The sequence below is a fragment of the Gallus gallus genome, chromosome 18 (assembly GCF_016699485.2).
Source record: "Gallus gallus isolate bGalGal1 chromosome 18, bGalGal1.mat.broiler.GRCg7b, whole genome shotgun sequence".
Lineage (NCBI taxonomy): Eukaryota > Metazoa > Chordata > Aves > Galliformes > Phasianidae > Gallus > Gallus gallus.
In genome coordinates this window covers 8,886,847-8,902,572 of record NC_052549.1, presented here as the reverse complement: position 1 = coordinate 8,902,572, position 15,726 = coordinate 8,886,847, and positions in this window count along the sequence as shown.

The following is a 15,726-nucleotide window of genomic DNA, read 5'->3' as shown; positions in this document are numbered from 1 at the left end:
TTCAACAGTGCTGCTGTTTTTAATGCTGCCACATGCAAGTCATCCACACAGTTTTGGAGACGCTTGGGTTTAAGAAGCAGTGGCTCTTGCAAAACTGGATAGATGTATAGCAGAAAACTGTAAAGGGCAGTTCATCAGAGCTTGGGAAGTCCCAGAAGCATTGTGCCTATTGAAGCCTTGGCAGTACAGCTGCTTGGAGTAGCATGGTTTAAAGCCTAGATAATGCCTCAGTCCCTTTTTGACTACTCTACATTTATGGTGAGCTCAAAGTCTCTCTGCATTTCCCCCTGAAGGCTGACAGACCTCATTATTTAAACAAAATCCATCCAGCCACCCACCTTGGGTCATGCCTTCCAAATGGCAGGTGGAGAGAGAGGCCTGCTGCGGAATATTGACATCTACACAAGAAACCAAACAACCAAAAACACGCGAAACATTTCTCCAAAGTGCAGCTGCAAAAAGTATTTTTGCTAGGAGCAGTTGTAGCTCTTAATGACTGCTGAGCCCTGTGCACTTTTAACTCACGTAATCCTTTTTCCTACAACAGCACCATCTTGCAAGAATCAGCCAGGGACCGTGGACATATTTTCCTAGGACTTGCATTCTTGCCATGTATTAATGATACCAATGGAAATGCATGGGGAATGGGAATACAAATAGCGCTACCTTACAGTTCAGATACTCCAGAGAAAGGTTTCCATAGGGATCCAAACATTTGGATGCTTACCAGGAGCTGAAATTAGCTTAGGGCTTTCAAAAGAGCCCCGAGGGGTTAGATGGTCTGGGGGACTTAATTATTTTAGGTCCTTTCAAAATCCCGACCTTAAAAAGGAAAAGTAAGGCTCTGGGCACTCACAAACCAGTGGGGCCTGGGCTCATCCCACCCAGCTCCAGACTGCTGTTGGTCTGCAGCAAGGACAAGGTTACTTCACCAGGCAGCAAACAGGGATGGAGATGCTTCCCCAGATGCTCTGTATCATATAGGAGGCAAAAAGTGGCCTAAAAATGTAATTTTCAGGACTCAGCTTCCTGAAGGCTGAAGTGGTATGTCAGCTTCTAGATGTCTGTCTGTAGCTGATTGCTGATGAAGTTTTATTAATTTATTGTGTAAGTAGATTGGCCCAAAGTGTATAAATATAATATTACAAATAAAGACCACCCAGAAAAAGAGGAAGGCATTTAGCCGAAGCAAAAGTCAGTGGGACAAGTGGCCCCTGAGCTCACCCTTCAAATACACCATGGGCTTCTTCAGCCTTAATGATACAATGGGCTAAACCCAGAGCTGGCTGCCACTGAGAAGCAGAATATAAATAAAATCATTTACAAAAAATGTGAAAACCTATTCATTTCCCCCTGTTTTTCTCCTCCCTCGTATTTAGGTCTGAAATTTGGCCTTGACCACACCAAGTTAATTATAGAGTGAAGTCAAAGCTGTGAAATGAATGTGCACACAGGACTGGCAAGCGTTTCAGGCTGAGTTTTACGTCAAAAGTGGTGCAAGGAGACTTATCACGAAACCATTCTGATTTCATGTCTGCATCTGCAGCCAAGGCACAGTCTCCACTAATATCCCGTCTGTACAGTGCAAAGGCACCACAAACACTGTTAAGAACTCTATTGCTTCCTCTGCCAAAGATCCTAATATCTCTCCTAAGCTGATTCATTCAACACTTGCTTAATGAAATGTTTTTTCAGATTTCCTTTTTATTGTCCTTGAGAAATGATGCCAGGTTGCTCTCTGGCCAATTTTATTGGAGAGGACTTGTAGAAAGGGATAAAATTTCCTAAAGGCATTACATGCAACCTCAGGTTCAGCTGTGGTAAATTTCTCCAGCATAAAGTGATCAGATGAGCCTAGGCCTGGAACAAAGGATTACTGCACTACTATGCTTACATTTGACCAGCATTTGATAATAGCTTTGTTATTTATAAGCCATAGATAGCCATCAATTAAAGTGTGTATTTAAATTAATGAACACCTGTACAACCTACAAACAGGTGAGGGAGATGGGAAGCTCATTCCTAGTTGCCAAGGTACAGTAAATCAGCAATTTTATTATTTCATCCTATTGGATCAGTCCAGCCCACCTGGGTAAATAGTGCTCACCTGTTCCGAGTTTCACCAGGCAAGGGGAGTCCTCCAGCCTCTGCCCATCCCTCAATCATCCACTGGCCCTTGGCAGTACTGCTGTGTACTTTGGCTTTATTTAAAGAGGGTAAAGAAGTGTTGGGTGTTGCTATGTTTTGGAGTTGACCTTTCATTTGACACATCCCTCTTGTAGGAGGTGAAAGTACAGCACATTGCCTTCCGTTTGTATGAAATGCACCCGAGAGACTGGATGTTGCTCTTTGTATTTGCAAATGGTTTTTGGATAATGGCAGCAGCTTCTCAGCACTTCACAGCACATTCCTTGAGGTGCTGGAACACAGATTTTTTGATTTATGGCATGCTGTTCCACAGTTGTAGTACTCAGTTGGTGCTGATGACTGGACAATCTTAGTCTTAGTCTTTTCCAACCTTAATGATTCTGTGCTGGAGCAGTTCCCACGCACAGGGCTCAAGGCTAACCCAGAGCCTGAATACGCAGCATCCCCATGTTCATCATAAAAGCAGGAGGGATGTTGTTGTGATTGCTTAATTTTGTGTTTTACAGTGATTGAGCAGCTGATAAAGGCTGTAAGCTCTGATCCAGGATACAATCCTCACATTTACTGTAGCGTTCTGCTCTTAGCTTCCTAGTCCTCATGTGTGCTCATTGGCTGCAGAAATGCAAGTGTATGTATATATATATAAATGTGTGTGTATGTGCACAAAGTAGCTGGCTAAAGGGATGGGTGGAAAATGTCTGCAGTTCAAGGGTTAAAGGGCAGCTGATGCAGTATGGAAAACTTCTCAAATAGCCTATTTATAACAGTTCTGTCAGAGGTCAGATTTTTGTGTTTTACTTCCTTGAGGGTATTTTTATGCAGAGGGATATTTTGTCAATTTACACCTGCTGATTAGATGACCTCAGAGAAGAATGGTTTTGGAGGTTTAGGGCCATTTAGGATTCTGATGAACCTTCCCTCTATTTTTGGGCTCAGAGACTGCCTCTTCCTCTACGTTCACTCACTAATGTTTGTATGAGAGAGTGCAACAGCTGATAGCAGCCAAGGACTGTGTAGCTCTAAGAATTTCTCTCTACAGCTTTTCTACATGTGTCTGTTGTTAGGTTCCAAAATGCTGCCTTAAGGTCATACCCTCCTTACCTGCTTTTTCAACCCTTCTTTTCTCCCTAGCCTGCAGCATCCTGCTATGAGAACAGGAATAGCAGAAAGGAAGACTTGTCCACCTGGTACTCTAACAGTGCAATTAAACGGTGGATTCTGAAATAAGCTGAGCTTAAATAATCACTTGCTGGGAAAATATTTCTACTCTACTCCAAAATTAACATTCCTTTGGAATATGTTAAGCAAAACTAAGATTATTCCATTTCATTTTAACTGGAAATACAGAACTTCTGAACAATTAATATATCCAGTTGCAGTTTATTTCAGTTTAAAGTAGAATGTGGTTTAGCTGAGGCCATGATTAATTCAGGAGGCTTCGAAGAGCCTTAAGTGTGCCCAATTTGCTCTGCAGACATTTGTGCTTGCTAGGGCATGTATGCAATCTGTGCAGGGTTTGCATTTTTCCCTTCTCTGAGCTCTCCTTTGATTCCCTCCTTGTGATCCATCCTCTGACACATTCTGTCCTTTGGCTTGGCTACTGGCACTAACCCATAAACTCAGTTGTCAGAGAGGTGTTCTGCTCCCTCCACCCCTCCATTCTTTGCTGACATTTTCATGCATTAGCATTTTATTGAGGCAATCAGGAACGCTGATTTGGCTAAGATAAGAGTGCTTGTGGCTGAAACTCGGAGAAAAGGGTCTTTCAGGTTCAGAAAGAGCAGTTAGTGATAAAGAATCAGAGAAAACCCTGAAAAATAATTTTTTCAAGAAACCCTTGTCCTATCTGAAGCCCCTGCGTCTGTTTTGCTAAGCTTTCCTGTACACCCAAGGATGAGGAGACAATCTGTACTCACAATGACTCGAGTCAAAGAGAGTGTAATGCTGATGATCAGCCCCACTGAGCCCCTATATTTCAGTCCTGGGGATGGAGCATATATATGCATACATGTAAGCTTACCTATATATTATTTCTTATAACTCAAAATCTCCGTCTAAATGTAAAGCTGTGCTTCACACGAAAGATAGCTATCCATCCATCCAGGCTGGATGTCGCTCTGGGCAGCCTTGTCTGGTGGTTGACAACCCTGCCCTTAGCAGAGGGGTTGAAATTGGATGATCATTATGGTCCTTTTCAACCCAGGCCATTCTATGATTCTATAGCCAGAGGGACAGTGTTAAGAAATTAATGAGAGAGTACATTGGTCAGCTTAGCCACCTAACTTTTTTCTTTAGTTTTTCAGCTTATTTTCTGGTTTTTATGTCTTTAAAATTAAGAGTTCTCTGGTACTGACGTATGTTAATATAAGAGACCAAAGCCTATGACAATAGAACAGGAAGTTTTAATGCAATTCCAATGACAGGTTCTTAATGCTGCTTATCCTGCCTTCCCTCTAAAGATTTAGTCATCCTAGATTTCCTCCCAAATGTGAATGAGATGGCTTAAATCAAGCCATAAATTATGCTTCCACTTATTATTTGTTTGCTAATCAGGATGGAAATGAAAAGAAGTTGGTTGTCAACGAGGGCTGTTTCCCACAATATCCAGGAAAGTATCAGTATTTGGTGATTTAAATACAACAAAAGGAAACCGGATTGCACCTTGAGGAAGAAAGAACGAACCTGCCAGCCAGGATGAATAGAGGACTGTAGATTTTGCCAAATAAGCTTTAAAAAAAAATAACAAAAAAGAGAAAGATACTAATAATTAAGAGGGCCTGCGAGTGAGGCTGGTGAGGACAGAAGTGTGACGCTTCCTGTTAGTAAATACAAAGAATAGACTTCAATAGGACTCTAGGGTAAAGCGATAGCTTGGGAATAGCCTTGGGAAGAAAGACAAACATACACAGAGGATGCAAAACAGTGTGAAAAGTGATTCATGAGGACTCGGTGCTGTTCCTAATTGTTAAGACTTTATTGTATTTAACACATTCCTACAACCCAAACAAAGACTCTTGATTTCAAAGCTGCTTGAATGGCGTGCCTGGAGCTGGCCAAAGCCCACATGGAACACCTGCTGGGGTGTGCAGAGCAGAGGCAAAGCAGAAAGGCTTGGGTGGAGGTTATGGCACATGCAGATGGGCAGGAGAGCCAGATAGCATCCTCTGGGTATATGAGTCTTTTTAAAATAAACAAACAAAACCCACTACATTAGAACACATGAAAGTATGACTGTGTTTCACATGAGATGAGATGAAATGAGCTTTAATTTCGAGCTATGGGGTTTGGGGACGATGGTGTGCTCAAAATGCTGTCATGGAAGAGCTGGTCCAGTTCATAGCTTGGCTGCTACCTATCTGGACAAGCCAACCTCCACACTGCTGCTTCTTCTTGGACCCTGCTTTGTCTAAAGCTGCTTCTGTGTTTTTCAAGGTCTCAACAGATGAACACCCAAATGTTTTCCAGTGCTGTTAGAGATTCCTGTGAGGAGAACATAAAACCTGCTGGTAGCAGACTTTAGCTTCCTTAGCCATGTTTTGTGGGTCTCCTATGCTGAAGGACCACCACAGACCAGATTATTCTTCACTGCTGCCTTCCAGAGTGGAATAGCGCCATACTTAGAGAAGGACATCTTAATGCAGTGCTAAAATGATAGCTTTAGCAGTAGTGTACAAATTTGTGCATTCCCAGAGTCCCTGGGTGACCAGTGCTGGGTTTGGCCAGATCCCTGCATTTTAATCCAGTTTGTTTTCTGCTTTTCTTTTTTTTTTGGTCTTTTACACTCATACTCCTTGTGTTACACTGAATTTTCACGCTCGACACAGTTCTTGTAACAAAGACTGCAGAAATAATTTCTGTAATGAAATAGAAGCTCTCAAGGAGATAATAGGAGGGTTTGTCTTTGTAGAATTCATTTTCAGCCATACTAATATATCTGAGCCAGGAATTACAGTCCTGTTATTGCTTTCCATGGCATTGAGATAGAATGTACATGCAATATTTTGGAACTTTTTGGTGATTTGGGAGTTTTTATTTGTTCATTAGTAATGGTATGATTAGGAAAGTAAGGGACCTGTCTTGGCAAGTAGTATGTGAGTAAAGACACGTGCCAGCAGCTGGGGAAAAGTTCTCTGGGTGGGAGGGAAGTGATTGAAGATTGCACCCTGGAGTACAATCTCCGCTGCTTTGTCTAGTCTGATTACAAATGATTCAAATAATGAAGTTTCTACTATTACTCCTGGGAAAAATCTGTGGTTTTATGTTACTCGTGACTTGGGCTATTCTTTAAGCCAGGGAGGGAGGATTGTTCATCATTCATATTTTATTAGCGTTCTCTGAACTTTCAACATTTACATTTGAAAGCGTGAAAAGAAAAACACTGTGAAATTATTTTCAGGAATAGTGCCACTGAGACACACACGTGTACTTATAACACACGCACAGTATCCCCTTGTGTATGTTGATGGACTTGTCTGTTCATACCCCATACATACACTCAGTACCTCTGCCTAGAGACTTTCTAATCAAAGCAAGGCAACCAAATAAAACCGGTTCAAACAGATGGATTCCCACCTGCCCCATCTGTAAGTGTGCTTCTGCAGCTTGTTGGGAAATTCAGCAGGTCAGAAAAGATGTTCCCTCTTCCCTCAGCATTCACATCCATTTTCATGCCTCAACTTGAGTCACTGATGGCAAAAGCAGTAACTCGAGCAACAAGCACCCAACCTACCAAGAGCATCCCTCTTCTCTTTCATCTTGGGTGTTGCTTCTCATTGATATAGATTGGCCCAGCAGTAGGGATCTTTCACGAGAAGGGCACTTTCATCAGCAAATATCCCAACGTTATCAGGTTTGGGGCTCAGTTTAAAAATACAGTGATGTCTCCCTTGAAAGTCACATATATTTGAACCCATAGCCACCTGAACTGGCCTCTGCTGGGTGAGGAGGCAGCAGGTATGGGGAGCTAAGAAGGTTGGAAGCAGGAGCACCACATCCCAGGAAGAGCGGAGCACTGGGGAAACACTTCCATAGAGCTTTCCTCCCTTCTCTATCTTGTTTCAGGTGAGCTGTTGTGTCCCTGAATAGGAACAGCAGGATGCCCCAGCTGGTGCAAGCTGGGAGGGCACTTCGTCTGACTATGGCTATAGGAGTGTTATTCTTTTTAGTGCTTCTTCAGAAACAAGGTGATGCCCTAGATAGACGTCAGAGCCACCCTGCCTGTCCATCCAAGTGAGCAGCATTAAGTACAGACTGTCCCAGTGCACGTGGCTCTTTCCCAGTGAGCTTAGAGAACTGGTTTGGCTGATTTCCTTGACCGCAGCTTCTTCCTTGTTAGGGTAGCTGAACTAAAGAAATACATCCTATACCATGCTGTTTACAGCATAAGAAGCTAAGCAAAAGGCGCTCCTGCTTTTCTGGAGGGGAGCTGGGGGAGAAGCAAAGGATACACAAGTGAGTGAGAAATGCTCTGTTAGCAGGTTTGATTAGCTGCTATCTTCCTGTTTGGCATAAGAATAGTGGAGTCCTAGAGGCACTCAGCCTGCTGGAATGAACTGCTGTGTTAGCTTTTTGTTACGCTGATCAGCTTGTTTCCAGCTTGGACATTGAGAAACAACTTTGCTTGTTTTTCAAATAGACAATCTTGCCAGAGCTTTTATTTCTCTTCTGTGGAATCTGTTTTGACCCCTTCAATTCCTTTCTGTGCTCCTACAATTAGGAGCAGCATGCTGTTATCTTGCCTAGCCTTGCACTGAGATGCCTGTAGGATGGAAGCCCTGCAAACTGCTCGGAGGTGGCAGAGCTGACCTCTGCACGATTAACTGAAGGTGCCCAAGCTCGGTAAGGTGTCTGCTTTAGGGGTCCCAGGAAAGAGAAATACTCTGAGAGAGAAAATCTGTCATAGGACTCAGAGGAGGAGAACGGAGCAGGAAAAGTCCTGCTGCTCAGCTCTGCTTTAACAGAGCAGGGTTGCTGGTACATCAGTCTGAATTGGTAATCACAGTTTTCAGTTGGAGTGGGCCTACATTTCAGTTTCTAAACAACAAAATTGACGTCAAGTTACTTGCCCAAGATTTCTTGGGAGGTAAAGCGATCTGCTTTTGCTCAGACACCAATATAAATAGATTACACACCTCTACTGGGACCCTCAGAGAACAGTGTCTATGACCTTCATCTGTATATAAGCCTGTGAAAAATGTGAGACACAATGAAATGCTGGGACTCCAAAAAGTGCACTCCAGAGATATCTGTATGGCCAGATAAGGACAATGTCTTTTTGGCTTCATGGATTTACCTGTGTTAAACATACATTTAATTGTCCTGCTGGATCAGAGCTTGAGTGAGAAGATGTTACCAGACTGCAGAACAAGTTACACCATCAAAAACAGTACTGTCTCAGGCAATGGTTGGCTGATAGGGAGCCAGCTGATGAGGTCAGGTTTACACATGTGAGCTATTGTGCAAAGTGCAGTGAACGAGAGGACTGATGAGTCAAATCAGGCCTGACAGCTGAAAGTGAGAAATGCTCCCTTGTGTTTTTGCAACTGTCGATCACGTATTTATACAGAGAGCATAAACACTCTGGAGCAGGAATTGTGCATTTGGTTCTGTATTTGCGCAGGGCTTTGCACAGCAGTGGCCATGGCTAGGACAACCTGGGCTTGCTGAAGTGCAGGTATGTGTTAATGGGGTCCTCTGGGTGTGGGATCCTATGTTTCCCTCAGATAAAGCCGAATTCTTGAAACAAACAAGCAATATTTCCTGGGCAAGCTTGATGTAGTAAGAAAAGCAAAGCCCTCTTTGGTGCGCTCTGCAGGCATATTCTGTGCTCACATGCAAAACAACACAGGATGGGGTGTAGTCAAGGTGAGGGAAGTGTTCACTTTTACCACTGGTTAATTTTTGTAGATTCCTTCTGCTGTGATTGAAAAAACTGAAAGCAGGAATTCCTCCTTCACTTCAGATCCCCAATCAGTGGAGAGAATACCCAAGGTTGGAGAAAGAAGGGCCAAGTCCAGCACTTTGCCACCAGGGAGCACTTCACAGCCGGTCCTGGCTGAGGCACAGGAGACATTCCCACCTTGGCTGTGTCCATCCTCCTGCTTGGAGCTGGGTTTTTCTATTGTTTAACCCCACTGTGAACCCCTCTGGTTGGGGTATTTTGAATGGTAGCTGTTGCTGTGCTGCCTAACTTGAACAGGACAAGAATAGCCTGCTCCCCCAAATATAAGTGCTCTTTCAGTTCCAAGTCTTATAAAAGCTCTTTTGCCAGTGGAGCACATGCCAGATGGAAAGTGCCCCTCTGATTTCCTCTAAACACGTATGCAGCTGTTACTGTTTCCCCCCTTTTTTTTTCCCCTAATGAAATTTTTAGACCTCACCTGTTAACAGCATTATAGGGTTGGGGATGGCTGTGTGGGTTGCTGGTTATTTTTCCTCCCTTATTCCCCGAAAGGAAAATGACTTGAGATGTTTTGGAGAAACGACATGGGGCTGAAGCTGTGAAAATATCTTTGACATAGTTTTAACAGTGGGAAATATCAGATACCGGCAAGCCTTTGTGCCCTCAACACAGTGCCTGGCTGGAAAGTCTTTGTTTATAGCGTGCTTTATTTTGTGAGACAGAAGCTGGAAACTGCCCAGGTCTTAGGGGGAATACCAAGCATTTAGCTTGGACAGAAATAGAGCCGCAGCTTAGGGCACACTGAAACAAGTGGAAGACAAAGTGATGACCCAGATCCAAGTTATTAAGGGTAAATACATATTGACAAGATTGAGGATTAGGTAGAAGGTGCTTAGACACGGAAGGAACCGTTTATGCATTGTGTGCAGTGTAAAGTTTACTCTGCAATCCTTGGCTTTCTCAAAATAGTTGATTTTTATTTTTAATTAGAGAAAAAAAAAGAAGAAAGATAATCAGGTCGAGGAGAAAAGGCTAATTCTATTTCCAGGCTCCAATGTATTGTGAATGCAGCATGACCAGTGCACCAAGATGTCATGATAAATGTGGCAGGAAGTTGTTAGTATCTCTCTGGTGCGACGTAAGGATCTGGCTCATGGCGATGTCATAGCTTACATGTGTCCTTCTTTGCTGGAGCTGTCATTGCTCAGTTCACCTTGCAGCACCTCTTTCACTGGGGCTCTGTCTGTGTATAGGCTTAGCAGCTCCTTCTGTGTCTGGTGATGCTATTAAGAGTGACACAGGAAAGTGGAAAAATAGAGATTCCTACATCAGGGGCTGGGGGAGGACAAAAAATTTTCATTAACCGTTTTAAGAACCTGTGTCCTATGTGGATGTGGTAATAGGAAACAAAACTACAGAGAGTCAGGAAGCAAGTGGAAAGGATAACAGTGACAGAGCTCATCTTTCACATCTCTCAGCTGACTGCCATCTCCAGCAGAATGCACAGACGGAGTGTTTTGCAGATAACAGTACTCAGTGCAGCTGCTGGTTGATGCTCACTGCTTTCTTCTAATGGGCTGCACAGCCCCACTGGTACAGTCAGTGTGATGCACGCTGAGTGTGTGTGCCTCGCTCCTCTGTTGCACCTGGATGGTGCTTGTATCAGCACAGCAGTGCTGCTTGCTATCGCAGCACATGACAGCTGTGACTGGAAATGAGTACCAGCAAAAACCTCAGTCCTGCAACTGTCAGAGAAACTCTTGCTTTTCTGCATTGAGGAATATAGTGGAGATCCAAACATACTTTATTTGCTTATGTAAAGCCAAGTCTTTTGAAAACGGGGTCAGATGCAAACCTCAATTCTTTCTTGTTGGGTTAGCTGACAATAATCCAGGTCAAGAAGCAGTCTGGTTTAGAGAAAGCCTCCAGCATTGCTAGTGCTATATTTATGACTGTTTAAATGCTGAAGCATGCAGCCAGAACCTTAAGTGTGTATCTGAACATCCCAGCAGGCACCAGAGGATGGGTACCAGCACAGAATGAACATCTCAGCTGAGTTTGCTTGGGAGGGAAGAAGGAATGGCTGAGGGAAAACCCTTCTTTGTGTCACACACACTGAATGTTTATTCATCTCCCAGCAACACAAAAAGTCCAAAAGTTGGTTGTTCTGCAGACCAGTTAACCTGAAATTAAGAATTTTTCAGGCTGAAGGAGTTGCTGGCATTTGTGGTTAAGGCTTTTGTTTTTGTAGAGAGATTTAATAGCATTAAAACAAAACTTGAAATTGTTTCTGAAGTGGGAACTTTTCCTGGAGTAGTAGTGAAATGAAAATACATTTTGTTGTGGAATAGCATTAATTTTTTCCTGACAGTGTTTTGCACCAACATTTGAACTTCCTCGATGAGATCTGTCTCATCCCAGCAGCTCCTCTCATGTGCTGCAGAGCAAAGCAGATCTCAGCTGCAGGTTCTCACTGTTGGTTTCCATTGTACTGAAGAGACACAGCCTGTCATCCTTCACACCCACAGTCCTCTTGAGAAAAGGGCCTGAGATGCAGAAGCTGAATTTCCAGCAGTTAATTAGCAGTCAGGTGGGCAGCACTGCACAAACTCTGCTCAGACATGTCCACAAATAACACTGCTTCCCCCCACCATTTCTCCTTGGTTAATATTTTCATGCATTTCCTCTTTATTTGTCAGCCTTCCCCATTTGCCCTGTGACTTCTAAGCTCCTCGTGCTTTGGGTTGCCTGGTGTCAGAGGTGGCCCATATCTGTCCCCCAAAACGTTTGCCTCATCTCTACAGCAGCTCCATGCCCAGAGATGGGGTGTTCCCGAGCTCACAGCACTGGGGGACACGGAGCTATTTTCATACCCACAAACAGAGGGTGTTTTCACAGGAGTGCAAGCAGGAAGTTATTGTTGCAGCTTACCTTGAATAGACAAAGGGAAGCCAGCGGCAATCCCAGCTCCTGCTCCTCCAACACAACCATTGCAGGACCTTACACGTAGCTCTGCTCCATTGTTCCTTGGTTTTCTATATCCCTTTCTTATTTAAAATTTATTTAGGGAGCCTGGTAATGCCAAACCACGCTTTCTACTCTTCTTTACACGTGTTATTTCAAACTCGGCTTTGTTCAACTGGTGAGGATCAGAGGAAAGATGAAATCCGTCATTATTTTCTCACTTTGGGGGCAGGGGCGTTGTTGTTGTTTCAGATTTTAGCCAGCTTCCTGTATTTACTTTTGCAGCCCGCTCTGGTGGTGTGCTGACTGCTCATGTTTACTGGTGCACCAGCTGCGGCTGCCCGGCTCTTCCTGCAGCAGGGCTGGCGAGGGGGGAAATGAGAGAAGTGGGCCAAGAGGGTTGCTGGTCTCCATTAAGTACACAAAAGCATATTACAAACAGTGGGCTCAGCAGCTTCCTGGAAAGAAACTCAAAGTCCTTTCAGCCGGCCACCTGACACAGATACCTGAAACTGGAGATATTCTTACTGAGTCACACGGTCCTGGTTTGTTTTATCTTACATCTGCTTGATGCTGTTCACCACTGAACTATATTTTGCTAAGCTGACTTATAAAGTGCTCTCCCAAGCGCTGACACATCCATCCCAAATATCCTTTTCTTCCAGGTATGCAAATAGCAGAATCTGCAGCAATCCTCGCCTGCACCAGTTCCTTGAAGGTCAGTGCTGTGCAGCATGCTCTGATGCTCCCATATCTGCAAATACTGCGCCCAAGAGGCCGTATTTCCTCTGTTTCACTAACTGGGCAGAAGTTTTGCCAGTTTGGCTTATGTAAGGTTGTAAAGCAATTCGGAGTTCTACTACAAAGCAGCAAAAAGAAAGAGCAATTTGTATTGTCTCTGCCTGGATACAGCTTTGCTGGGGAAGCAGCACCACCTCCCACCCCCCAGCTGACAGTGGGAGGGTTATTACCTTGCTGTGCAAAGCTGGGGGCTGATATTCCCAAACTTGGCTTGCATCCTTCCGGTAGAACTTTCATTGCATTTAAAATCACTCGTTCTGAAAAGGAAGCAAACTCCTCAAGCTGAACCCCTAAAATTTCACATAGATTTGTATTTCCGTTGCCTTAAGTGATATCAATGTAGCAGGTGGGATAACCTTTCCTCTTTCACATGTGCTGTCACTGAAGTGCATTTATGAGTCTAGCTTATTCTGGTTGGCAAAATAAGTGCTATCTCTGGAACTTTTACCACAAAAGATTTCTGTGTTCTTCTCTCTGGGGGGAAGCCGTACTCCTGCCCCATACAGTCATGCTCCCAAAGTACTCCTTGGCACTGAGGCAGCAGGATGCCACATTACTGCAGTGAACCGAATTGCCTGTGACAGCCCCATGCACAGCTTTATTTTCACAGTGCTTCCTGCAGGGTGTAAATAACCAGCAAGAGGAGTGCTCTGGAAGACATGAGAGATGGGTGTCATCAAACAAAACCAGGAAAGAGGGAGAGGAAGGGCAGTGCTATGAAGGACAGGAAGGTGAATGTTAAAAACAAGGAAAGCATGAGAAGGAGAGAGACATCAGACTGAAATAGCACATGTGAGAAAAGTCTCCCAGCAGCTTCGGGCTGTCCTGGAATGGGAGATGGGGGCAGGAGGAAGGGGAGTGGGAAGCTGCCAAGAGACCCTGAGTGTAATCCCTGTCAGAACATGCTGGAAAAGGAAGGAAACAGGAACCCTGTGCCACAGAAATCTGAAAGCTCGAGTTCTGCATGGCAGGACTGGCACAGAAAAGCATTAAAGACAGAGCTGGTGAGAGGCATTGCTGCTCTTTGTCTCCTATACCTGCAGGTATTTTAGGCCTGAAGTTTCTGTGCCTCGAAGGCTTTTCCTTTATTGCTGACAGTGAGGAATTTGGAAAACGCACCAGGTGCCCCTTTAGTGAAGCTTTGGTTTTATCTTTTTGGCTGTGTTTTTAACTGTTTCATTAAAAGGGGAAAGGGAATCAGTTGGCGTAAAGAGTAAGTCACATCCTTGCCTTTGGTTACTTATCAGAATCACCCAATTAAGCCATCACCTCATCACCCAAATTCTGCATAGCTGGGCTCTGTTATAGGGAGTTATACTTTGCAAGGCAGTAAATAAATTGCTGACTCTGCAGGATGAAATTAAAGTGCTAAGTGCAACCCAAGTACACGTATGTGAGTGATTTGGATTTTTCTTGGTAGAAGACAACATAAATAGCTCCATGGAAGTGTATAAACTTACCTCGTGGAAGGTTTCTTTTCCCATATGGGATTGAAGTTTGGGTTATTTTAATGTTGATCAGAGCACTGACATTCAGATCCTTTCCCCTTTTTAATAGCTTTGATTACTATTACTTTAATGAATAGTAATCATAAATCCACCAACCTGGGGCCATTATACATTGTGCTTTGGCTCGGGACCATAGAAAACAATGGCTTAAATCCCATACATGCTTTGGCATCCACTCAATATCTAGTACATTCATTTATGCTAAATTTACTTTTGTTTTCAGTATTTCCAGCGTGCCCTAACCCTTCTGACCTACAGTCTGCTGTAAATCCCTTTTACTACTCACTGACACGTGACTTTATAAATCACACATGGGCCACTGAGATGATGCTATAACCAAACCCAGTATTTAGACTACAATTGAAAGGTCATAATTCTGGGCACGTTTAAAGGCACAGCTCGTCACAGCAGTTAGCACGTGATTCAATCTTTGACCTTAAAAGCAAAAGGAAACTGAGGTTCCTGCCCCCCCCCTTTCCCCCTCCTGCTACGCACACACTGTGTTGTTTAAAACAGGGCGTTCAGCTGATAGATGAAGCAGTGTGAATTATTCATTCCTCAGAACCCACATCTTGGAAATATCTGGCAACAGAAACCACTGCAGTGCTCTGCAACTGGGAGAAGTGTGGGGGTTCAGCTGTTCCCTGAGCCTGCTCCCAGAGGAGGGAGCGTATATTATAGCATATTTTATGTATGTTATACCATATTTTGGTCACTGGAAACATCAGAAATTTCGCTGCATGTGTGAGAAAACTGCAGGTCTGACGCACTGGTCCTGGTGGTGATTTTGTGATTGAGACTGTGTTGTGTGGAACTGCCTGTCAATGTGCTCTAGGGAAAACTCCACAGGAGGCATTTCCAACTAGCTGCCTGCCTGCCACTGAGAAGGTGAACCCACAGCAGCAGGCTGCTTGATTACATAGACCCTTAAAATGGTTTGAATTGGGATGGACCCCAGAACGTCATCTGGTCCTGCTGCCCTGCAATGAGCAGGGACAGCCACAGCTCAGGGGGATGCTTAGAGCCCCATCCAGCCTGACCTGAATGTCTCCAGGGATGGGGCATCACCACCTCTCTGGGTAACTCATGCCAGTGCCTTACCTCCTTTACTGTAAAGAACTTCTTCCTTATCTCCAATCTAAATTTCTGCAGGTCTGTCTTTCTTAGCAGGGTCTGAACTTGCAATTTCATCCAGTGTGTCTTTTCCTACCTTGCTTGGTGGCTCCCAACCACCTGAGCAGATATCACAGCAGAAACTGATTTCTGACCAGCACAGAATACGAATGGCTAGAAACATGTGTGGAATGCTGCTGTAGAGCAAACTCAGCTGGGAGCAGAAAGAGTGTGATTCTGTGAGTAAAAATTACTGGCTCTGCTCTCTCCATCCATCACTTAGCAAGGCTG